Here is a 27,217-nt window from a genome sequence, read left to right on the forward strand (position 1 = left end):
TGCTCATGTTCAGGCAACGTGTGAAATTCATGTGGAGAAACAGTAGAAAAAGAAAGAGTAGGTTGGGACGTAGATGCAGGCGTCTGTTGTGTGACATAGACAATTCAACCCACACAAGCCCACATAATATTCAAAAGCATTAAAAAACACAATATCATAAAACATTTACTACGGACCAATGTACACATTCTCATTTTAGAATCAATTCTCTTAACACCCTTATCAGATTCAAAAGACTCCATCCTCTAACGTGCTGCTCACGGCTATTACCTTCTTCACTTAAGTGTGCGTCAAGATCGTACTAACGACCAGGAACCACAGACCTTTTGTCAATTCGGGGCTCACCCCTTAAGACTGTACCGTGACCCTGCAGCGGAGTCCGGACGGTGACTCGAAAAAGAAAAAGAAAAAAAAGTCTCTTTATCTGAAAAAGGTGTAATTCACAACAAAAAAAAATCAAGTTTTATTTGTCCATTTATTTGTCCTTTCTCTGTCTCAAGTTGTAACGCTCTTTGCCAGGCACAGTTTGCTCTTGAAAAAGTGTTTCCGGATCCGTGGTATTCAACTTTCGATGTGATGGCACAGCAGCTTGCAAAATTTCATCGTCTGCACGTTCTGACTGAGTCCATACCAAATGTGCGTCACTAAAAGGTACGAATCTAGGAATTCTCTCACATTCAGAATCAGCTATACCTCCCCTCACCCACTTGTCATACGGTAAGGGCAACGGAACCTTTTTACAATGGGTACCATGTACCCAATTCTTTTTACCAGCTACCCTAACTGCAGTCCGAGTTGATAATAAGACTACACGCGGTCAAGTCCACCTTGGCTCCAAGTTCTTAGTTTGTTGAAAATTCTTGGTAAGAACATAGTCACCAGGTTGAATCGTGTGGCCTGGATCCGCAGTCGCTGTCGGCAAACTGTCATAGACCTGTTGGTGGAGAACACCTAATTTAGAAGTCAAGTCATGTAAGTAATCCACCAACATAGGGTACTCGATATAGCTGTACTTTTTAGGCCTCGGCACACCCTAAACCTTGGCCGGACGACCAAAAACAATTTCATATGGGCTAAGTCCCACACGAGAATGTACTGTCGTTCTTGTTGACAAAAGGGCCAACGGCAAGGCATCTGGCAATGTAAGACCAGAGCTCGCTTGTATTTTAGCCAACTTCAATTTCAGAGTGCCATTATAGCACTCGACAAGTCCAGCAGACTGGGGGTGATTCGCAGCATGGAATTTCTGATTAATACCCAAACCTGCACACACTTTCTTCATAATCTGACCCACGAATTCACTTCCATTGTCACTCCATACAATTCTCGGCAAACCATACCTAGGGAAATACTCCTTGAGCAAAACCTTGGCTGTAGACAAGGCAGTATTAACCTTTAGGGGGTAGGCCTCTATCCATCTGGAAAAGGCACAAACAACCACAAGGACATACTTCAGATTGCTACATCTCTCCATGTGAATGTAATCTAGCTGTTTCACTTCAAACGGATAAGTTGGAGGAGCAAAATGACCAGCTGGAGTTGGAGTTCCCTTTCCAGGATTATACATCAGACAAATCATACAGTGCTTCACCACATTCTCAGCACATTTAGGAATTCCAGCATTCTGCCATACCGGAGCCAACCACTTGCATATACCTTTCAAACTAATGTGAGCCATTCCATGAGCCATAGTAACCACTGGGAGCACATACGCATCAGGCAACAACCATCGCTGGTGCTCCGACAACTCAACCCAACAACCTGTCGAATCCAACATACCCGTAGTTTCTCTCCACACACTCACTTCTTTTTCCGTAGCTTCAGCCTGAATCAGCTTCACACTTTCTATTGTGTCTTCACACATTCCTCCAGCCATGACCCAGTTAGCAGGGCCTGCAACATACATTCGACTCATATCTTTCGCCGTTTCTTTCGCAACTTCATCCGCATACGCATTTCCTCGGCCCACGTCATCCACAACCTTCTTATGCGCACTACACTTCACAATTGCAATCTGCTTTGGTAGAGTAAGTGATTCAAGAAGTTCATTCACTAATTGCCCATGCTGAATTTTCGTACCATGGGAACTAAGAAATCCTCTCTCTCTCCACAAGCGTCCAAAACTGTGAGCCACACCAAACGCATACTGGCTATCAGTATAAACATTCACTCGCTTCCCTTCTGACAACACACATGCTCTAGTTAATGCTATTAACTCTGCTGCTTGTGCTGAATTCTGTGCTATACGTGCTGTATCAACAACTGTATGTAAAGTTGTGACAGCATATGCTGCAGTCGTCTCTCCATTCGGAAGCTTAAAACACGAACGATCTACCCATAGGGTACCATCAACATTCGGAGGAGGAGTATCTTTTAAATCAACTCTAGCCTTCGTTTCTTCCTCTGTCCGGAGAAGACAATCATGCTGTTCCTGAACATCTGTCTCTACAGAAATCGGCAACAACGTAGCTGGATTCAACACATTGCACCTTTTGATGTGTACATGGCAAGCCAAAAGCGTCAACTCCTGACAAACGCGCACTAGTAAGGTGCTGTGTCTTGGTCCTATTCAATAAAGTATCCACTGCATGTGTGACCATCACAATCAGCGTATTATCCAATACCAAACCAGCAGACTGTCGGATAGAAACAGCCGCTGCCGCTGTAGCTCTCAAACAACTCGGCAACGCCCTAGCTACCGGATCAAACATAGCTGAAAAATACGCACATGGACGCTGCTTATCTCCAAATTGTTGCATCAACACTGATAATGCACAACCTTCTCTCTCGTGTACATACAATGTAAAAGGTTTACTGTAGTCCGGGGTACCCAACACCGGAGCAGAACACAATGCATCACGTAATTCAGAAAAACTTTTCTGACATTCGTCAGACCAAGGAAGAGGATGCGGAGTATCTTTAAGAGTCAGAGCCAACAGAGGTTTTGCTATCAGGGAAAAGTTTGGGATCCACTGTCTACAATACGAAGTGATACCTAAAAAAGCACGCACTTCTCTCTGTGTGGATGGCACACTCATTTGGGCAATCGCTTGAATTCGTTCTGGGGTCAATCGTCTTCCCTCCTTCGACAAGAGATGACCTAAGTAGGTTACTTCTTGGCGGCAATACAGTAACTTTAAAGGTGACACTTTATGATGAAGGTCAGACAAATGTCGTAACAAAGAAAGAGTAGCCTCTTTACAAATCTCTTCGTCATCAGCAGCAACCAGCAGATCATCAACATACTGGATAAGAGTAGCACCAGAAGGCAATACAAAATCATCAAGCTGAGTTTTCAACGCCTGACTATAGATGGAGGGACGTTCACAATAACCTTGAGGAGCACGTTTAAACCGGAAGCTTCGACCTCCTAAAGAGAAGCCAAAAATATCCCTACTTTCCTCAGCAATCGGAATACTAAAGAAAGCGTTCTTCAAATCGATAACTGAAAACCAAGCAGCTGAAGCAGGGATCAGAGTCAACAAAGCAGTGATGTCAGGGACAACAGGAAACTGTGGCACAAGAATTTTATTAACCTCGCGAAGATCGATCACAAACCGATACACAGGTGGCTGAGAAGCATCAGTAAACTTAAGGACAGGCAGAACAGGACTGTTACACACATTACCTCTCGTTTCTTCAACTACAACCTTCTCAACCAAATCATAGATAATCGCTAAAAGAGCTCTCTCGCCATCACTAGATATTTTATATTGCGGAATACGAGGTAACCCAGCATTCGATTTAAGGGTAACAACATAGGGTGGAATCTGCAAAAGACCAACATCATTGGGACCTGTAGCCCAAAGTGTATCAGGAAGAAAACGCAATTCCAGTGGAAGACAATCTTTAGATAAATACATCAGAGAAATCACTTTCTTACCCACTGTAAGATGTACTCCCGAAGGAGAACAATGTAATGTTGCATACAATCTTTTCAGCAAGTCCAAACCCAACAGATTCTCACCAGAACCAGTCGTTAGAATAAGGGGAGCTTCCAATTCACAAAGACCAATAGAAAGGGGCAAAGGACTAGAAACCGGATTACGAACTGGGGTGCCAGAAAATCCTACTGAAACATTGGTCAAGCCAGACAAAGGTGCACCAGGAAGTTTAGAGTGCATAATAGAACTCTTCGCCGCACCAGTATCCAAAAGAAAAGGTTCTGCCACACCTGATGTAATCACTTCAACATAAGGTCCACTCTGGTCTACTGGAACTGACACTACTCCCTCACTTTGTCCATGGCTGTCATAACTATCATTATAACCAGCACTCTCACTCTCGACACAATAATCATCAGCGTATTACTGGGCTGACTGAACAGTCGGCACATTCTGTCCATCAAAATAATTCGCAGAATTCTGAGGGGGAACGGAACGCTCATTCTGGGAAAACACACCACGTCCCCTACCCCTAGGAGCTTGTTGAAAACCACCACGACCTCTTTGACCAGATACACCATTCGCACGCTGTAACAAAATCAGACAACTATTCTTGAAATGAGCTTCCTCTCTGCAGTAAGCACACTGATTAGGTCCTGGCAGAAATCGCGGAGCGAAAAACTCGGGCTTCTGTAACAGTCTCTGAAACTGTGGGGGTTGCTGAAACTGAGGCTGATTCGGTCGAGGCGGATAAGCTTGCTGTAAAAGAACTTTCGTCTTTAAATCTCTAGTTTTCTTCTCTACTTTATCCTTCTCATCTTTATCCCTATTCTCGTAATATTGTGCAGTAGCCAATATCTGGGCCGACGAAGAAACAGCCCATGAACTCTCAGAGTCCTTTAACTTATTAGAAAGTTCGGGAAGCAAATTAAAGACAAATATGTCCACGAACAACCTTTGACCACCTTCAGTGCTCATGTCCTGACCACTATGATCGATGAACGTTTCCTCAAACCTGGTAAAGAAATCAGACACGCTCTTGTCTTTCTTTTGTTTGCATGCTGCTAACTTATCCCAATTCACTCGTAAAGGAGGCATCATAGTGTTCATTAAATTAATAATCCTACCAGGTAATTCTGCAACTAAGGGTTCAGGTTTGTCACCTCCTACCTGCCGACCATCGGCAGCAGTAATATTAACCCACGTATCTCCTAACTCTGGCGCATGATCCTCATGACGGATCTTCGCCCACAAAGGTTGAGGAACTACATTACCCATCAACATATCTATGTCAGCTAAATTCATAACACACGCAACAACTGTCTGAGACAACTCCTTGTAATAACCAGCAGGATTTTTACGGGGATCAGGTAAGGTCTGCTTAAGAGCCAAGAACTCAGCTTTCTTCCAAGGAACATGTACCCACACTCGCTGAAAATGTGCCGGTACAGCCTGAATACCCAAATTAGCATTAACAACAACTTCCTCTCTCCATACAGGAGGAACCTCTCTCGTAGGATACTGCTTCACCTTCCTCCTAACAGAGGAATCAGGTTCGTACAATGTCTGAGATCTGAAAGCAAGTATCACCTCTACAGCGTCTGCAACATCAGACTCCACTATCGTCCCTTTAGCAAATTCTGACTGGACATCAAGCACTTCCTGCGGAATCGAACCCAACTCATTATCTTCCCATTCCTGACGAAGAAAAGTACACATTACATCAAAAACATACCTTTGCTTAGGCGGATCCCACTGAAAGAAAACATCCATAACCGCTTGCAAATCATACCTAGAAGCATTTAAAACCCATCTACGAGCCAATAGATCCAACACTGTCCGCTCTTCCGAACTAGGAAGCTGACTACGACTCTGCTTACGCTCCGAAACACGGGTCATATTCAATGACCCAAACAGTGGAGACAAAAGATTAGCAACAGTCTCAGTCATTCGTTTTCAAGCAGAAGGAGAAGTGGACATAAAGACAGGATAATGAATGTTTTGAGGCAAAAGTGGTGTAGGGACAAAAGTAGCAGGAGTCGGAGATACAGAAATGGAAGGCAAAGGAGTTTGAGGCAAAGCTGGTGACAAAGCTGGCGACCCTAGAGGGGGCTGCACCGTAGGAGGGAGAACCATCTGTGTAGCAACGGGTGGCTGAACAACAGCAGGGGGCTGAACAACAAAGGGTGCAACAACCGGGGTTAATGGAGGTGCAGTAGCACCCTGCACATAAGGGGGTGGCAATCTCAATAAATGAGACATCAAAGGATCTTTTTCAGGATCTTCAATCACTTTTGGAGGAGAAGGTGACAAGTGTTAGGATGCGAGGGCAGGGATAGTCCTTTTTTAGTGTTCATGGACTGCCATCACATGATCAAACAGGAACTGTCCTACCTGGAGTCTGTCCTACCTTCATTTCCCTGCTAGTTATTACTTCCTGTGAGGTTCCTGGTTCCTGGTTCCGAGTTGCTGTTGGTGCTTTCCTTGCTCCTATTGGATCTCCCTCACGGGCTTGTGAGGTGTAGATTTGATACTCTCCCCCAGAGTATCTTGCCTTTTTGTCCCCTGACCTGTTGTCCTTCGTTTCCTTCCTTGTCATTCCACTCCTCCTAGCTAGTTAGTCCTGCCCTCTGCCCTTTCGTTTTTTCTTCCCCTTTAGTTTGCACTCGTTTTTGGAGGTTAGTTAAGGATAGGGGCTCCTATCCACCTCCGCTTGTTTTTGTGGTCTGGCTTGATTGCATTGATTGCGAGGAGACGCGGCTCATTGCGGGGCTTGTATGCCTTTGTAAAGCGCCCTTGCTTTTGTAATCGGTCCGCATCGTTATGCGGAAGTGACCCATTTTTCGGGCCGTTCCGCGAGTGCAGTGGCAGTGAATTGTTTTCTTTTTTCCTGGGCTGTTTGAGTCCCTTGCCCTCGATACGGCAATAAACATAGGTTTTTTTTTGGTGTGCTTTAAGAGCAGTGAGCACTTTGTGCCTTTTTTCCCCTCTAAGACCCAGTCTTCGTTTTTTAAACCGATTGACACCATACTAAAGCGTCTTTACTTGGGATAGATACAGACTTCATCCCTCATCCCATCAACTCCCACTGTGTTCCTCGTGGCAAAGCCTGCATTGTATATAGGTAAGCTGTGGGATTGTGGTGGCAGGGCATGTTCACTACCATTGGGGAAGGTTTTGGTTTTCTCTCGTTTATTCCATAACTTGTGATGTGTACTCCCTCTTGTTTGTGTGCATAGGTGCAGAGGCGAGGAGACGGGAGCAGTGTCCTTTTACATACTCCAGGGTGGAAGACTGGGTGTCATTATAATACCCCCCTCTTTTCAGGTCCATTGGGGCACTCACAGTTGTTTGTCTGTGAAGTGGCACGTGGGCAGGGAGAGGGGATTGGTGCATTCTTCACTTCGTTCCTGCAGTGCACGGGCTGAGTGGGCGGAACCACAACAGAATAACTAGCCCACGTGTTATAGCACTGCCTGGATGAAGATGAATGAGGATTCAGGAAATCCCTTGGGTGGAGGTACGGGTGGGCCCACTATGCAGGACGTTATGGGGGCTTTGACAGCGTTACAGGCTCAGGTGCAGGATTTACGACAGGAGAACATGGGCCTGAAGCAGGAGTTAGTGGCTGTGAGAGCCAGGGAACAGTTACAACAGAGGGGGCAGGCAACAGTTATTCAGCCAGCGACTTTCCAGTACAGTGGTGGGTCAGGTTCTAGTGGAGCGGGAGGAGGAGTTCCTCTCGCTGTTACGGTGAATACTCCGGTGGTAGTGCCCTTGGCTCCCCCTGAGAGGTTTTCTGGGGACAGTGAGAAATATGCCACTTTTATGACCCAGTGCCAGTTGCATTTTATGTGCAAGCCTGGTGCCTTTCCTGGTGATTCGGCCAAGGTTGCCTTTACCATTTCATATCTGGCTGGCACCGCTGCTCAGTGGTCCATTCCCCTGATTGATAGTGATGATCATGTGTTGTATGACTATGCGGCATTTAAGGAGTTAATGCGGGGCTTGTTTGCGAAACATGCATTCATGCAGGCGAGTGGCGCGGAACTCCTAAAGTTACGGCAGGGCAAGCAGGATTTATTGTCTTACATAGCCTCGTTCAATCGGTTGGTGTCTGAAACCCATTGGCCAACAGAGAAAAGAACCTCACTGTTTTACCAAGGCCTTTGTGAGGAACTTAAGGATGTGGTGTCTCAGGTGGTAGATCCACCAGCGGATTGTGCAGCGTTCATTGATCTGGTGGTCAAACTGAACCATCGATTGTCGGAGAGACGTGGGGAACGTAGTCGTTTTCAGGTCTCACGGGGAGGTTACGTTAAGCCAGAGGTAAAATCAATAGGGGATAGCAAAACGGCGCCCGAACCTATGGAGATAGGAGGGATGCGTGGGCCTTTGACACCTGATGAGAAAAAGAGGAGAAGGGAGTTGAATCTGTGTCTGTATTGTGGACAGGGAGGCCATTTTGCCAGGGAATGTCCTGTGAAACCCTCGGGTATGGGGTATGGAAAGAAGGTAGCTTTTGTACATGTAGAGGGACACAACAACCAAGAGAGGGAACGAATGAGACAGTATGATGTGTTAGGAGCAGTTGATCAGGCGCCAAGGCATTTTATCATCAATGCTCATCTTTTGCTTTCTGTGTCCGAACGAGTCCCTGTGTCAGTCTTGTTTGACTCGGGTGCAACCGGTAATTTTATTGACATATCGTTGGCTGAGAAATTACGGATTTCCTGTCATCAGAAGGAGCAGCCAGAACCGGTGAGAGCTATAGATGGGACTGAATTGACGTCTGGATGCATTACCCGCCAAACCGTTCCTTTACAGTTGTTGTGCGAGAACGGGCATTCGGAAGCTGTGGTCTTTGATTTGATCGATGCACCTTCTTTTGGTTTGGTGTTAGGGGTTCCTTGGCTGCAGGAACACAACCCAAAGATCGACTGGGTGCAGCGGTTGGTGACGTTGGATTCCGCCCATTGTCTGAGACATTGCTATCTTGAAGCTAGGGAGCGGATTCATCCTTTGTCGTGTGCGGTGACGGAAGTGAGTTCCGTTCCTTTACAGTATTCGGAGTTCAAGGGGGTTTTTGACAAAGGTTGTGCTCAGGGTCTTCCCCCGCATCGGTCATTTGATTGTAAAATTGATCTGGTGCCGGGTGTTCCGTTACCATGTAGCCGTATTTATGCCTTGTCGGAACCTGAGGAGGCGCATCTCAAGGAATACATCAAGGAGATGTTGCATTTAGGGTATATCCGTCCCTCCACTTCGCCCGTGTCTTCGGCGATCTTCTTTATTCCGAAGAAGGAGGGGTCCTTGAGAGCCTGTGTAGATTATAGGGCCTTGAATAAAGCAACAGTAAAAAACAAGTACCCTCTTCCCCTCATCCCCGTGTTATTGGACCAGCTGCGCAAAGCCACAGTATTTACTAAACTGGATTTGCGGGGCGCTTACCACCTGATACGAGTTCGACCCGGGGATGAGTGGAAGACGGCTTTTAAGACCAAACAGGGACTGTTCGAGTATTGCGTAATGCCGTTTGGCTTATGCAATGCGCCGGCGGCGTTCCAGTTCTTTATAAATGAGGTCCTTAGGGAATATCTGGATAGAAATGTCATCGTCTATCTAGATGACATACTCATTTATTCAGAGTCGGGAGCTGAACATCAAGAGCACGTGACACAAGTGTTAAGGAAACTGCAGGAACACCATCTGTATGCAAAATTAGAGAAGTGTCAGTTCAGCTCCCCTGATGTGGAGTTCTTGGGGTTTATTATCTCGGCGGCTGGAGTCCGGATGGACCCCAAAAAGATCCAGGCGATTGTATCCTGGCCCATACCGTCTACTGTGAAGCAAATCCAGGTGCTCCTGGGTTTCGCCAATTTTTATCGGCAGTTTATCTCCCACTTTTCTGATGTAGTGGCTCCAATGACACGTCTGTTAAGGAAAGGGGTTCCCTTTGTGTGGTCTACTGAGGCACAGGAGGCTTTCCGACTCTTGCTCGAACATTTTACAACAGCACCTGTGTTGGTACACCCTGATCCTGCCCTGCTGTTCTTTGTTGAAACCGACGCTTCCATGTGTGCGGTGGGTGGGGTGTTGTCCCAACGGAATGATGTCACTGGCCATATGCATCCCATCGCTTTCTTTTCCAAGACTTTGTTACCAGCGGAGCGTAATTATACTGTGGCGGAGAGGGAATTGTTGGCTGTGAAGTTGGCCTTTGAGGAGTGGCGTCACTATTTATGGGGTGCACGACATGTTATCACTATTTATACCGACCATAAAAATCTGGAGTTCTTCAGATCTGCTAGGGCGTTAACACCTCGTCAGATGCGGTGGGTTCTGTTTTTTAATGAATATGACTTTGTCATTACTTACAGACCCGCAGCACAGCAGATTAAGTCGGATGTGTTATCCCAGATTCATGTTGGTCCCGGTGACATGAGTACCTTGAGTGACGTCAGACCAATGATTGATGGTCAAAGGATCATTGGGGCCGTCGCAGCTAGCGATTTTCCTGATTTGGTGAAGTTGGTTAAGGAGCGATTGGGTCTGGTGGATATGGTTCCGTGGTTGTCTTTGCCCCAGGTCATCGAGAAGGATGGATTGTTATACCATGAGGGGAGGTTGTTTATTCCGCCTGTCTTGAGGGAGGAAGTGTTGGAATGGTGTCATTCTTCGGCATTGGTGGCACATCCCGGGATAGGGAAAACAAAGGAATTATGCACTAGATGGTTTTGGTGGGAGTCAATGGCGAAGGATATTCAGAACCAAGTGACAGCTTGTCCTATATGTGCCATCAATAAACCCTCACATTGCAAACCCTCGGGCCTTCTGCAACCCTTAGACGTCCCTCCTTCTCCTTGGCATACTATCAGCATGGACTTTGTGATCGATTTACCATCAGTGAATGGATTCACCGCCATTTTGGTGGTGGTGGATCTGTTCACTAAAGTGGCGCATTTTGTTCCGTTACCCAAGATCCCTACGGCTAAGGAGATGGCAGTGGTGTTTATGTCTGAGATTATGAGGCTACATGGCATGCCGTTGGCGATTGTTTCCGATAGGGGGGCTCAGTTTGTGTCTCACTTTTGGACTGAGCTCTGTTTGGTTCTGAAGACTGAGATACGATTGTCATCAGCGTATCATCCTCAGTCGGATGGACAGACCGAGCGCACCAATCAGACCATGGAGCAGTATTTGAGGTGTTTGGTTTCATCTTTGTCTTGCGATTGGCTGACTGCATTACCCATTGCGGAGTTTGCATATAATAACAGCTTGCACTCCGCCTTGGGCATGACACCCTTTTATTGCTCATTGGGGTACCATCCTCGGGCCATCGCTATCCAACCCACTGGGCATGTGCCGGCCATTGATGAAGTGTGTAAAAAGCTGAGTGATATCTGGGGTTTGGCTCGAGTGAGGTTGTTGGAAGCTAAGGCTGAGATGAAGAGGCAGGCAGATAGACATCGGGCCCCTGCCCCTGTGTACAAGGTGGGCGATATGGTTTGGTTGGCCTCCCGTAATTTGAGGATACAGGGTTCCCGTAAATTGCAACCCAGATTCGTGGGCCCTTTCCCGGTAGTACAGGTTGTTAATTCAGTGGCCATGAAGCTTCAGTTACCTCAGGACTATAAGATACATCCTGTGTTTCATACTTCATTGCTGAAGCCTTATGTACCCTCTGCTCAGGTGTTGCCCCCGCCCCCTCCTTTGGTTATAGATGGGAAGGTTGAGTTTGAGGTTCAGGCTATCCTAGACTCAAGACGTAGGCGGGGCCGCCTATACTATCTGGTTGATTGGAAGGGATATGCCCCGGAGGATAGGACATGGGAGCCTGCCGGGGGGGTGCATGCACCACGTTTGGTTCGTATGTTTCACAGGAGGCATCCCGCTAAACCCCGCCCTGTAGGGAGGGTCATTGGGGGGGGTACTGTTAGGATGCGAGGGCAGGGATAGTCCTTTTTTAGTGTTCATGGACTGCCATCACATGATCAAACAGGAACTGGATATATAGTCTGTCCTACCTTCATTTCCCTGCTAGTTATTACTTCCTGTGAGGTTCCTGGTTCCTGGTTCCGAGTTGCTGTTGGTGCTTTCCTTGCTCCTATTGGATCTCCCTCACGGCTCGTGAGGTGTAGATTTGATACTCTCCCCCAGAGTATCTTGCCTTTTTGTTCCCTGACCTGTTGTCCTTCGTTTCCTTCCTTGTCATTCCACTCCTCCTAGCTAGTTAGTCCTGCCCTCTGCTCTTTCGTTTTTTCTTCCCCTTTAGTTTGCACTCGTTTTTGGAGGTTAGTTAAGGATAGGGGCTCCTATCCACCTCCGCTTGTTTTTGTGGTCTGGCTTGATTGCATTGATTGCGAGGAGACGCGACTCATTGCGGGGCTTGTATGCCTTTGTAAAGCGCCCTTGCTTTTGTAATCGGTCCGCATCGTTATGCGGAAGTGACCCGTTTTTCGGGCCGTTCCGCGAGTGCAGTGGCAGTGAATTGTTTTCTTTTTTCCTGGGCTGTTTGAGTCCCTTGCCCTCGATACGGCAATAAACATAGGTTTTTTTTGGTGTGCTTTAAGAGCAGTGAGCACTTTGTGCCTTTTTTCCCCTCTAAGACCCAGTCTTCGTTTTTTAAACCGATTGACACCATACTAAAGCGTCTTTACTTGGGATAGATACAGACTTCATCCCTCATCCCATCAACTCCCACTGTGTTCCTCGTGGCAAAGCCTGCATTGTATATAGGTAAGCTGTGGGATTGTGGTGGCAGGGCATGTTCACTACCATTGGGGGAGGTTTTGGTTTTCTCTCGTTTATTCCATAACTTGTGATGTGTACTCCCTCTTGTTTGTGTGCATAGGTGCAGAGGCAAGGAGACGGGAGCAGTGTCCTTTTACATACTCCAGGGTGGAAGACTGGGTGTCATTATAATACCACCCTCTTTTCAGGTCCATTGGCGCACTCACAGTTGTTTGTCTGTGAAGTGGCACGTGGGCAGGGAGAGGGGATTGGTGCATTCTTCACTTCGTTCCTGCAGTGCACGGGCTGAGTGGGCGGAACCACAACAACAAGGCCGGATAACATTTATCGATGGCCATGCAACGTTGTCTATCTGAGACTTCACTCGCACGCTCTTCTTCATCTTCCTTAAACTGCCTAGCAGCTTGTATTACTGACATATTCTTATCTTTCCTATCTCTCTTTGCTTGCTTAATTTCTCGCTGTTTCGCTTCCTTACGCCAAAGGCGGAAAGAGTCAAACATCGCCGGCCGGGTTTTCTTCTTAAATAGCGCAACTTCTAAATTATCTAAAATATTTAATTCGAAACTACCATATTGGGGCCATCGTAAAACACCATCTTTCCTTGTATAGCGGACCCATATTTCGTTATAGGTGATAGGACCCACTCCGTGTTTTGAATAGAGCCCATACGTCGGAGTTCCAACCGGAGGTATCGGACACGAGTCCTCCAATCGGGAATCCCTGTTGCAACCACAACTAAACCATTTCCTAATTTTGCTAAGACCAGGCATCTTATAGCTCACTAATCTAGCTTCAAACTTCAAGGGGTTATCAACTATCGATACACTCGTAAATATACGAGCCCCTCCGCTTCGATTATTTCAACAACCGAATCAAAACCAAGAAACAAAACAAAGTCGTGGGAGCGACCCACTTATACTTAACCAAAATATCTGTCACGCCACCAGAAGACCGTCTATCCTCTCGCTCTACAAAGCATCAATCGAGGGTCCAAGACAGGGCGACAGTCAGGGCAGCAGTCCTTCGTAGCCGTCGGAAAGCGGGAAGCCTCGCAGAAAAAACCTTCGGTCCACGTCGGCATGCAGGGGTCAATGAAGTGGCGGCTTTCCTCCAGAATTTCCTCACATGGCTCCTCACGATCCTCGGGCTTGGACCGGTACCGCTGAAGTCGCCCCACGTGGGCGCCAACTGAAGAACCGGGTTTTCAGAACCCAGCAGCGCCAGGGGCACGCCCAAAGTCTTCGGATTCACCTGTCTTGGTATACAGAGACACGGAATACTTCTAGGTGGCGTCAGAGATCAAATTTATTAGCTGCAGCTAGTAACAGTTATCCCAGCAATACAACACGGAGTACAACTTAGGAAACTGCTCAATTTCGTAGAGCAAAACATCACTTTTTATCCACATTTTACTCATTATAAATGCACACCCACTGCGACAAATACTGATGAATGAAATACATTTTCCCACACATTATCACATTGCAAAAAGCTCAGTTTACATTGTACCAACCCACAAGTTAATTATTAGGAATGTCCCAAATTCAATTTCTACGAGCCGGACAAACCCATAATTGAAAGCACTACCCATGTAATGAAAAGTCGTAAGAAAAGAAACAATTCAGATGCTGAATAGGATAAGATATGTGCAAGGAAACTAAAGTTAACGATCTCCTGAACATTGATTGGCAATCTCAGACAACGATCAGCTAGAGAAATTGACCTCACAAAAGGGTCAGTTTCAGGTGACGGGGTCAGCATCCTGCAGTTCACTCACAAGTCAGAAAAGACCTAGTTAATGCGTACATGAACAACGAAGCCCATGCAACTTTGTTAGTTCGGTTACCTCCACGGCCTACATGAGGGCAACACAAAATGGCGTCACGAACAACTCAAACAAAATGGAGTCTGGTCCCGAAAATCACGGAACCTCACTGGGATCACTGCAGTGGCGGTCCCATTGAAAGACAGCCAAACTCGTAATAAGACCCTTAATGTTAAGTCGGGACTCAAATGCCTGCAAGGCTTAATGACTTTGCAGATGCTTGTTTCTGAGGCACTGCTGAGATATGGTGAAATTCTGGGATGAAGAAATATTAAGCAAGTTTTGAAGAGATGCTCTTTGCAAGACATTGTATTCAGGATGAAGGCCACTGAAGGAGACCCTCTCATGTAGAAGGTAGTATTTTGTGATGGTCGCCATGTTGTGCTTGCCAATGCTTTGGAGTGAATAGTTTGTCCCTTGATCTGTTCATTTGTAGTGTATCCTGAAACACCAGTCCCCTGTCTGGTATGATGATCTGTTTTCGTCGTCAAGGGCTTGTCTCATTCTTGTTGGACTGTGGTGATCACCTGTGCTCTCTGGGGGCCATGCACTTGTGCTTGAGCCTGCTTGCTTCTTTAGCATACTTCATACTACACCTCTTTATGACACTATCCATCTTTCTGTGGCTCAAAATGCCTCTTTGGAGCATTTGACCTCCAACTGGGACTACTGGAAGCTGCCCAACTCTTAAAGGCTCTACTCAGCTCTCTGAAGCTTCACACAAAGTTCTTGAACACTATTCACCTTTCAGGGGCACTCCTTCTGGGACACTGGCACTGCACAACACTGTCCTACACAATGACCTTGACTCCAAGTACAGGTGCTATTTATCACACCTGGTATATAACAATATTGAGAAAGCATTTTCTGGGCGCACTTGTTTACCATTGGTCCTCCGATAGATCTTTTAGATTCAACTGAGTGGTGATGGCATTCAATCAAATTTCAATTAACAGTGCAACCCATTTGGCTAAACAATGAGGGGCAGGAATCCGTAGCCATGTTCAAAAAGTTAATTGCAAATTAATAATTACGTTCAAATAAATTACTTTTAAAACCATGCTGTAAAGATACAGAATAACAACTGGAAATCCCAGACCCCTGAAGAAGTAGAGGCAAAACAATGATAAATAAACAAGCAATTCTGTGACATCAATACAGAATAGTAGTATTAAGAGCTGATGCTCAGAAAATAGTATATGACTCTCTCTCCTATACATTAGTAATCTAAACCTTCAAAGTACAGAGGATATTTAGGGAACAAAAGACTCGCAAATCTGGGAATTTCCATGAAGGAAGTCAGGACAGGACAACAAGAAATCAAGTGGGTAAGCAGTAGCATCTCAGTATCTCGGTCAAGAGAATTATATGGGTCAGAAGTAAGTGTATTATAACAAGCAAAGTCCACAGATCACAGCATAAGGGGTCCATTGTTCTCGCCCAATTCAAAAGTTGAAAACTACAACATCGATGGATTGTCCAACACTAGACATGTGAATGGCATCTCCTTCTCAGACACACGTAGATTGTTACATTTGTTAAACAAGTTTATACAGTTAGCCTCTGGCTCTCCATGTGCCTTCATCAAGGTCTTCTTCTCAGGCTCTGTTCCCTATCTCTAGTACAGGAATGTATCTGTTCTAAACTAATAATGCATGTGAATACCTGCATGAAATGTCCTGTTAGCAGAAATGGAATACAATATTTTATGACATTCAGCATGATGAAATACAGGCCTTAACTGTTAAGTTAAACATTAATTCAATGGTGTGCATTTAATATGCGTGTTCACATTTAAACACAAATGAATATACGTTCTAGTGCATTGCATTAAGTTAATACTATATATAGCATATAGTAAGCCTTTGGATTTGATCAGGTGTAAGTATGACTGAGAACTACATTGAAATGCATATACGTGTAACATTAGTGCACAAATTACATGAACTTTATTGTTTCTAGTTATATCACATTCTACGTATATGAGGATAGTTTTAATCACAGTTTCAAATAACTGAATGGTATTCATTCGTTATAGCACACATCTAGAAAAATCAAGTCTCCTCTCCATAATAAGTACGTTATCTATTAAACGAGAATGGTTTTATTATTCATTAAGACTTCATTTAAACATCTAAATGAGCATGGTTAAATACATATGTGAGTAGATTCTCAAATTCTGCATTAAAGGAACTCTTTACTAGTAATGTTGAGTAAAATATTTTCATTATCATTGCATCAAGTGGGAAACATGTGCTAAGTGCACGTTCATGTCATGTATCTGTGAACATTTTCATATCAAAATTTGTGACATGTAAGAGTGGCCAACTTTGCACTGCACCAATAGCACGGGATTCACTATTTATTGAATGTAAAAAAATAACACCTATAATGAGTTTCTGGGTAATAGTGAGCAGATGTTGGTGCACGAAAATCTGCATGATATGGTAATTATCGTATGGTTTTCTCCTGTTAAATTTCAGGAGGTTTGATCTGCCTAAATTTAACGAAGGTTGAGGTATTTTACGCATTCAATAATTATCGGATGCGTCAAAAAACACTTAGCTCGTGATTCCGACCCCTGTGTAAACATGGGTTTACTCAGGGGTCGGAATTAACTGTCCAACTTGTAATCAGGGCCTTAATCTCTTGGTGACACTGTATATCTCGATAAAATATGACACACTTTTCTGAAATACTTTAAATTACTCTGCTACGACACTTAACACCTTTCTGTAAACCGCTCTGTGGACTGGTGACAATTTTCTGGTTCATACCACATCCTCGCCATGCCTCTCTTTGCACTTTCTTCCAGGAGGCTAAATGGACAGTGCACACCAAATATGAGGCACTGTACAGTGCTCATAGGCACAGAACCACCCCTTCCCTCGCCTCCTCTCCCCACCCCCAAACACACTACAGACCAACCATCTTGATCTTGGCAAATAGTCCCCTCTCTCTGGGCCACGGCACCGCTGTGCGTGACAACGCTGACCTCCCTAAACATCTCAACTAGGCCGCCACACTGATATGACGCACTGCAGATCCTTGCGCACCACTGCTCTCGACTGAGAGCCTTTGTTATGTTCGAAGCTTCATTCAGCCACACATGGACAGTTGTTAAGTTCTTACTGCAGCACGCGAATGCTAAATCTTTGACATGAAGCTGTCTCGCCTTATCACTGGTAACAGATACCCACATACGAACCCAGACTCTGCGCTTTTCCTGCTTCACACTGTTGTGACTAAGGTTGCTTTAAGGTTAAGGAATTCAAGAGGGCGGTGTTGAATGAATTTCTGGTCAAATGTCTCCAACCATTGTGTTATGAATTGTATTTTTTGATTTTAATTGTATAATATGTACTTTTATGGTATTTTTTAAATACCGAATAAAGATCTACTTGTGTGACTCACACCGAGGCGTGAATGCGGTTTGTTAATTTTGAGAAAACCGCGCACGAGAAGTACGTCACTAAAATACTTTTATAAAACTCATGGATTTTTAGGTCCATTGCGCCTAAAGTTTAACATATTCTCACTATTGGCGAATTGTCACACCGCAGGCCAGAATTGGGCCGCTGTCACCAAAATATTATTGTCTTTCTTGATGGCCTTCTGAAAACATAGGGGCATATTACCAAGCAATAGCGATAATTATCGCTATTGCTTGGTTAGAGACAAAATTTTACCGCTGAGCTGCGGCGATTTTTATCGCAGCTAAACCTTGGTATTACCCAGGTTTATCGCAAATGCGATAAAAAACGGCCGCAAAGCATGAATATCGCTGAAAAGTCCGCGATATTCATGCATTACCGAGCTAATGCTCTTAGCCATGTTATCCACCTCCCATTGGATAACATGGCTAAGAACTGCTCAGGGCAGGTGTTAGCTTTTGGAGATATTCGTGCTTAGCGCGAATATCTCCAAAAGTTGGTAATAGGAGATAGCGATGTTAGCGACTGTTTCCAGTCGCTAACATCTTGGCACGCCCACTTTGCATGTCATTAGTGGTAAATATCACTGACATGCAAAGTGGGGCCCAAGATGGTCGCTATCTCCTACTAGCTGTCGCTAACTGGTGTTAGCGACAGCTAGGTAATAGGGAGATAATTTTATCTCCGCTTTCTTGACTTTTAAAGCCAAAAAAGCGGAGGTAAACCCCCTTGATAATATGCTCCATAGTTCCTCTAGCACCCATGCAAATATGAGGAGCAGGTTCAGCTTGTGAGGCAGCAGCAGTGGAGATGGTCAGAGTTATATCAATGTTTAGTTTGATGATAGCTAAAAATAAAATGTGTCTACACTATAAATACATATTTTCAGAGGCTTTCTTTCATTCATCACTCTTCATCCGCAGGAACCCTGTAGCATAATTCACATTTTGCTACCACCTACTACATTGTACAGGGTGAGGCACTCGTCAGACCACCTCAGCCATTGGCTAACCTAGCTGTGAGTGATGGCATGACGTTATTGCACAATGTGAACATGAGCACAAATGAGCAATCTCCAATCAGTGCCAGGGATGACAGGTGCAATGTGTGCTTTACATAAAAAATATACATTCTGGCTTTTAGATGATGCTTATTTTCATACAATGCAAAAACCATTTACAAACAAAATGAGGTTTAGTGACGGTGAAAGGTCAGCAGTCAATACACACCGATTGGCCTTGTCAATGTTTGCTTGTCCTTAGTTTCCACCATAACAGTGAAACTTAATACGGCCGCAACTAATGTTAAAGTTAAGGTTAATCTGGCAGTAGAGGTGAGTCAAATATGGATTCAAACAGGGAACTACATGTGGTCACATAAAATGGCAATAATCAGTGATGGAAACATTACAAGCATGGAAACATACCACAAGAGACACTAAAGATATGTGAAAGGAATTCAAGTCCTGCATCTTGTTAGCAAGGCAACCGCTACCTTTAATTTGGTGGAAAGCAAATGTTTCTAACAAGTGATGGTTGGTTTCCAGTCCCGCTGGAAGAACCAAAGAATATTGAACAAGAAGATGCTGCAGCAACATAGCAACAGCTGCAGCCCGGTTGTTTGTAATGTAGTAAATAACAGGTGACCCTATTACCAATGACCCTGGAAGGATGAATGGCTGAATCAGCCTCACAGGGACTCATGTATGGGACCAGAAGGGAACGTAAAGGTACAAGCAAGTGAGAGCTTAACTCACTGAGTCCTCTTACTGGCTGCTAAATGCTTTTGTAGAATCAGAGAGTAGAAAATATCTACTGATACTGCACAAGGTACAGATTAAGGACCTCAATTAGACTTTGGCCGAGTGGGAGCGCTGCCATCAATAGGTGGGAGTGGAAGCTGGCAGGGAACGAGGGTGTAGCACACTTACCTCCTCGCCATATCTCTCCTCCTTAGTCCCTCCGCTCTGGCCAGAACCAAGACGCACACCAAGGCTCCCCTAAGCCAATCACAATGCTGCAATGCAGCATTTTGATTGGTCTGAGCACCGTGGTTCGGCGCTCAGACAGACAGTGGGAGCCTGGGCACTTTCCTCACCAGGCTGTGCATTTCATCCTGGTGGGAAACATGCAAAGTGCGCATGACTGTTTGTCCGGCCAAAGACGGCCAGCCAAACTGTCATGCGCACATGGAGTGTGTAAACCACTTCTCCCCCTGTGACACCAGCCTTGGCCCGCCCTAACCCAGCCCCGAACCTACAAATAAATTAAATGATAATAACGATGTTATTATCATTTTATTTTAGGGGCTGCTCCTCCACAGGAGGAGCAGCCCCTAATTGGTGGTGTTCCCAATCCCATACTTACGCTTCTCCCACCCAATTTAAAGGTGAGTAACTGCAGGGTTTCCAATGGCAGATCGCCAGCTGTTTCATCTGTTGGGAACTTATGACCATCAGATCAAAGGGTCACATATTACAGTGATATTCACTCCGCTCTGTTTATGACAGGGTGTCCATCACTCTGGTTCCCCTCCCAGGTTCTCCATGTATGACAAGGCAGAACCATATAGAGAACACTTACAATGGCCCCATGCATGGGGAGAACGCTTCCTGTGTGGCATGCCCATTGTTTTTTTCGATTAAATGAAGCAAACTCCTGCTCTGGGAGTTTGTTTCACTAAAAGTAAAGTAAGCTGAGCAAGGAGATTGAAGCGTTGTGCCTGCCCCTCTGGATGCACAGACAGCAATGAGATCCCTATAAAACAGGTTGGGATCTCAAATATGGTAGGCGGTCCTGCAACAGGCATGTCGAGGTCAGAGCTTGGACTAATCTGGTGGCCCAACTGGCAATTTTTACATGACTTCACTCAATTATTGCCACCGCTAACTGAGTATACTTCTCTGAAGGCGCTTGAATACTCAAGCCCCACAACCTAAAACTGAAATTCCATTAAAAACAACACTACATATGGAGTGCTAACAAGCCATTCTGTAAAGCTGTGTTATTGTGGTACTAATTGCACAGAGTGATTGAGTAACGACTTGCAGTTCAATCCAGAGCCGGACTGGCCATAGCGGCCATTGGGCATTTTCCCAGAAGGCTGGAAGGGTGTGGGCCTGTTTTTACAGTGGTGGGGGCTGAGTTTGTGACTGGGGGCCAGTTATGAAACTGTGCTGCAATATTGGCCCCCAGTAAGAAAAGCAGCAGTGCTTCAAACTTGCAGCCCCCTGAGGGCTGGTCAGACAAAATTCCCATTCCTGCCCTGGTGCAATCCCTGTAGCCTGTTTTATGCAGAAGAGTAGCTATGATAGGTACAGCTGGTGCATTAGCAGCAGGGTCAAGAAATGTAAGGAACTCATTGCAACCAAGTCATGGTCATATTTTATCACCTAATATAAGTAGGGGCCCCCTGAATCAGATGCAGGGCAGACCAGCAGGGGAAAAGGTATCAGAGATCAAGAAGAAAAAGTCTGCCCCATGTATTTAGATTAAAGGCTCTTATAGACAGGCCCGGACTGGCCATAGCGGGCACCGGGCAATCCCCCAGTGTGCCGCAAGGGTGGGGGCCGGTTTTGAGCCCCTGGGGGCCGATCTTGCAAAATCGTCTCTGCAACAAAATCGGCCGAAAACCGTTCCAGCAAAGCGCTCGGCGGCACCTCCAAACCCCCCCCCCCCCGAGTGGGGAGGGGGGGCCGGCCGAGCCCTTTGCCAGGGCCGGTTTTGGTTCCCAGTCCGGCCCTGCTTATAGAGTCCAAAAATATTGTTCAATAAACACAACTTTGAGCTCATTATCAATCAGGGCCACTCACTGCGATTCGGACACAAGATACAAAAATATATCATTTTATTTTTATAAATATTTTTCTCAGATGGTATACATAAGCATAATTGTACAAAAATAACAATAATTCAATCACATGGAGTTAAATAAGACGCCCCAGGTCTCCCATTCATTCTTCATTCTTCATTCTTCATCACAGACACATTCTACTAAACTCTCATCACACATTCCAACATTCATATTCAATTCATACACTCCAAAGCACTTCAGTACACATCGTACACTAATACACTGAAGTTGTCCCGCGACATCCACTCAGCGACTCGCTGGGGGAGAAAGCAGCCTAGGTTAACACCAGAACCTGGGCTGCTATGGGAATTCACAAGGACCTATTATCAAGCCCATTATCGCATTTTTAGCGGCAGTTTCCTGGCGCTAAAGCGGCGATAATTTTAACTCAGGTCTTGATAATATGCCCCTCTATTTTTTCAAGCCTTAACTACTGTATTTATTTGGGCAGAGGTAAACATTAGGAGAAACCAGTGTGTCGTAACGCAGGATACTACCTAAATATTCTGCATCTTCACTGAAGTATCACTGGCAGCTTTTAGGTGATGGAAAATATTGCACAAAATTACCGAGCATTATTCAGGAAATGTTATAATGTAGCGGAGAGATCAAATGGCCTTGTATCCAGATCAGTAGCCATTTTCTTCATTGCTTCATTATATCTGAATGATTCTCTGTGGCTAGTACACCTATCATAGAGTTTGGTCGTTGTATAGAAGAGACGGGAAGACCTTTGGGTGCTAGTAACCCGAAGAAACACCCATTGACTGACACACCATAAGACAACTCTCTTCAGCCTGGAAAGTGCAGGGCGTGAAGCTGTACTCTGAGAGCCCTCACCATCTCCAGGAGATTAGCACACACTGTCGAGCTGATTCACCACAGTGGAGCCTCGAATGCATTTGCCTTTAAAGGATTCAGCCATTCTTGCCTGGTTTTCTGTAATAGGAAAGAACATATGGCATTTCCAATGTAATGAACATGGTGTTAGCGAAGAGCAAACATGGAATTAATGATGTCCCTGGCCCTTGATGAGAGAGAGGACCTGTCAGAGGGAAGCAGCATGTCTAATGCATCTTAAGTGGGTGTGACGGGAGGACGGGGGTGTGTCTAGTCACCTGTCAAATGTGAGTAACCAAGGGAATTAAGAACGTGGGTCTCTCAATGCATCCCTGTGGCATCTGTACATCACCTTCAGAGGCTCATACTGTAAAGGTTTTCAGCCTGAATATCGACCCCACAGTGGCGTAACACAAGCCCCAGCAGCCCCTGTGGTGCGTGGGGCACAAGCTCTGGGGGCCCCCGCAGGTACGGGTAGATCCTTGGCCAAAGAGCTTCGGACTGGGTCCAGAGCGTGGGGGCCCCTCAGCATGTACTTTGCAGTGGGGGGGCCTCAGGTTTCGATATGCTACTGCGACCACAGAATATCAATGGGGTACAATATTGAGGACAAAATAATGAACAAAAAAATATCGACATGTAAGTCTAGATTTTCTATACCGAACTCCACTTATATGTACCTACGTGGTACATATATCTTCAAGGTACGCAGATGTGGAGTTAGGAATAGTAAATCTATAAATACCTATATGCACTTACCTTGGGATATCTTGTCCCTTGATATTTTTTCCTCGACATCCTTGAGCCATGATATGTTGGGGTCGATATCAGGTAGTAGAGTTTACTGTACACCTTTTACATTTCATACAGTTTTGCAGAAGTACCCTAATTCATATAAAAGGATTCACAACTCCATTCAAACCTCCCAACAACAGTGTTCAAGAAATGAAAGTCCCACCATGACAGGCCTTTCTTTCTGCTCCCTGGGAACGGTGGCTTCTCCATGTATACGTCAATATATCAAAATGCCTGGGGTACTAGTATCAGTCATCGTTTGACTGCCAATGACATCGCAGGGGTAACCCCTTTTGCTACCCCTTGCCTCTCAATATCCATGCTGCTGAATGTCTAAACAAAGAACACAGTGAAAACTACAGGAAATAACTGTGCTCTGTGATCACTCTTTAATATTGTTTCCTCCCATTGCCTTCATGACCTCTGCAGCAGTATGGTTACTGTCACGGGTATCAAAGGGTGAGCCATGGGTAGTCTGGCATTTTACATACTAGTCCTTGCCCTGCCATTCCTATTCTCTATTGCAAAGAGATCTGATGTCTGATAGAATGAGCACATTGGATTCAAGCCAAAAGGGATGGTGATCCACAGATTGCAGCCTTAAACGCTGAGGAAGCAGGAGAGCAATATTTACCAGCCACAAAGAGTCAAGACACAATCAGCTTCAGTAGGACAGTTGATGGGTTAGGGACACAACACAAAATCTATAGAGTGACAGTGCTGACAGGAATAATATGCAAATTGTGCTATCTTGTCTTCCTTTCCAGATCTCTATCAAGGGACTGGAGTTGCAGCCGGCCTCTCTGGCTTCATCTTCTTGGTGCTGATATGTGGCTGGTCCTTTATAAGCCACGCTGGACAGATGCATATAAAAAAGCAAGACAACATCATCTGGTGTCTCAAGCTCAAACAAGCACAAATAAATTAATATATAAGGAACCTATATGCCCTTGTCAAGTCCCTACAGCACAAGGAAGCAAAAAAGTGCCTCAAAACTCCATTTTGGAGAATCATTGTACACACCTGAAGAAGTAAGTCAACAACAGGCAAAAAACTCCATTCTAAATTTCAAACATCCCTCAAACACACTTCTTGTAATCAGACAGGCTCGCTCACATACACCACTAGGTATCAAAGACTGCCCCAGAATGTCCTTTTATCCTTCCCTCACCCGCCTCAAGGATTCGAAGACAACTCGAGGATTTCTGAATACAGATCCCCTGCCCAACGCAACTAAACGAAATGTGCTCTAAAATTCCATTCACCCCTCCTTCATAATTGTCTTAGAGGTTTTAATACTGTACAAAAAACTCTCCTTCAGACCCATTTTCCACACACCACCAGCAATCCCACACTCATTTGAAATGTCCTTCGCAGATATCTCTCGAAGCCCAGAAAAATGTGTCCACTGTCAAAAGCAATGCAAGACTCAGGGAAAAAATACTTTACATGCCCCCTTAGTGTAACAAAGAGATCATAGTATGAAATCCCTTTGAAAATCCTAAGCGTTGCCATCAAAAAGACACCTTAAAATACCCGGAAAAAAACCTCTGTAGGAAATATTGATACCTCTATGTTGCCGCTCATCACATACACGTAAAGGAACTGCAATACTTCTACTCCATGACTCCTTCCACCTCTGAGAAAATGTCGGGTCCACAGGCATGAAGGCTTCCCAAAACACGTCTCATTCACCCACCATTTTATTTGTTAATTTGATTGCACTATACGTAATGATAGAGGTTGCACAGATGATGTCACTGCACAAAGCAACAGGAAAGGAGTGGGGAGGCACCAAGTGGAGTCCTGGGAAGTGTGGGAATTTGATGAGGCAGATTGACATCATGAGCGGTGTTGGATTAATGCTGTTTGTTAGTGTTAAAATGATATTCAGTAGGTCAGGGCCCGTCTGACTACTGGGCGTTTTGGAATGCTGCCGAGCTGGGGGCTGATTTCACTGTGGTGGGTGCTGGTTTCGTTGATGGAGACCTGCGTGTGCTTTGAAATAAACAAAGCAAAACGAATTTCGTTCAGCACACGCAGGTCCCCATCAACGAAATCAGCCCCCAGCTCAGCAGCATTCCAAAAAGCCCGGCAGCCAGTCCGGCCCTGGTCAGGGTGACCAGTATTTGTTGAATTTCAATAGATGTCCATCCTTTATACATACATGTGCGAACACGTGAAATAAAAATACTGCTGTAGTGTATGTAACTGTACCAACTGCTGCCATCTTTTTGCTCAGTACTAAGGGGCATATTTACAAGCCTTTTGCGCTGCCGTTGCGTCACTTTTGTGACGCAGCGGTGGCACAAATGATGGCCACGGAGCGGGGTATTTACAACGTGACACATCTGGGAGATGTGTCACGTTGTAAAGCTCTGCGCCAGAAGGAGGCGTTCCTGCGCAGGGGGGGGGGCGTTCCGGCGCAGGAACGCCTCCTGAAAGTGGCTGAGTCAGTCATTTTGGTGCCCATGCTGCATCAAAACCCTGCGCCTGCTTGATGTAGGCATAAGGATTGGCGCAGCATTGGAATAATAGGGCCCCCCGAGCATTGCTGGAGCTTCGTCGTGCTTGTGACGCAACTCCAGCAATGCAACACTTTTACGGCACAGATGTGTGACGCATCTGTGCCGTTTTTGCCCCATGGTGCGCCGCATTGTAAATGCAGCGCAACCATGTTGGCGTAGGCATGACGCACAATAAGTGGTGCATCCCTGCTGATATGCAGAGATGTGCCACTTATTGTAAATATTCCCCTAAAAGTTTCACGTCTACGATGCAAGGGATGAGTGACGCTTTAAATGTCTCTGATGTGGAAAGTCACACTCATGCCTAGCATTGTAGGTGGGGAATTTGTAAATAGGTTCCTAGGCGCCAAAAGTTTGAATTTTTGTATCAATTTGAATGTTTTTTTTTTGTTACACTGTCCCATGACTTCAGGTCCTGCACCTGTGTATTGTCTTTGTTTTGGTGTGATCACATGAGCTCAATTGGAACCCTATGTACGAAAACAAAAACATTGTGTCTTCTCCTGACTTTGCTGGTATTTATGCTTACATAATGATAGTGGATCCTTTATTGACCAACTGTGTGATTCACAGACTGATCCTTGTATTTTTTTTCAGCAGCACTTGCAGTTTCTGAATGTCTTTAACACGCACACATGGGTGTGTAAAATTGAATACTTATTCTTCTTAAAATCATGCAGTTTCATGAACACTTTGTGAAATTAAATGTACATTATAGGTAATTTTCAACAATATGAAATTGAGCAAAGTATGCAAGGAAACGAGAGACTTTGTCCTGATGGACGTTTTTAAAAGATTTTTATGCCCTCCTCCTCCCAAAATCCGTTTAGGATCTCGCTGATGCATTGCCTACGAAAGTAAGGGTGAACGACCCTGAAAATTAAATCTTGTCTGAAAACTTCTGCAATGTTTAAAAGATTCGCACTTCGCAAAGGCTGCAAAGTTTCAAAAACATATTATCCCAAAAAACAAAAACGTAACTATGCGAGAGAAACCATATTCTGCTAGCTAGCTATATTATATTCTGTGATCCAGCTCCTGGGAGTCCCAGCAGGCGATAGAACGATTGATATCGCTCCATTAGCCGGACCCGTCCCGGGAGGGTGCAAGCCAGGACAACCTAACATCGTGAACACAAAAGGTACAAAGCGGAAGTGGCGTCGACGTCCCAATGAGGCGTGATGACGGAGGATGTTAATGAGGGGAAACAGGGAAAGCTACTTAGGGAGAGCCGCGGAGCTTGAATAATACAGCGACGAGCTGCATTATCGAGGCGTCTAGGAGGCCAAACATTTTTTTGCA

Source organism: Lissotriton helveticus, chromosome 9 (assembly GCF_964261635.1).
Source record: "Lissotriton helveticus chromosome 9, aLisHel1.1, whole genome shotgun sequence".
NCBI lineage: Eukaryota > Metazoa > Chordata > Amphibia > Caudata > Salamandridae > Lissotriton > Lissotriton helveticus.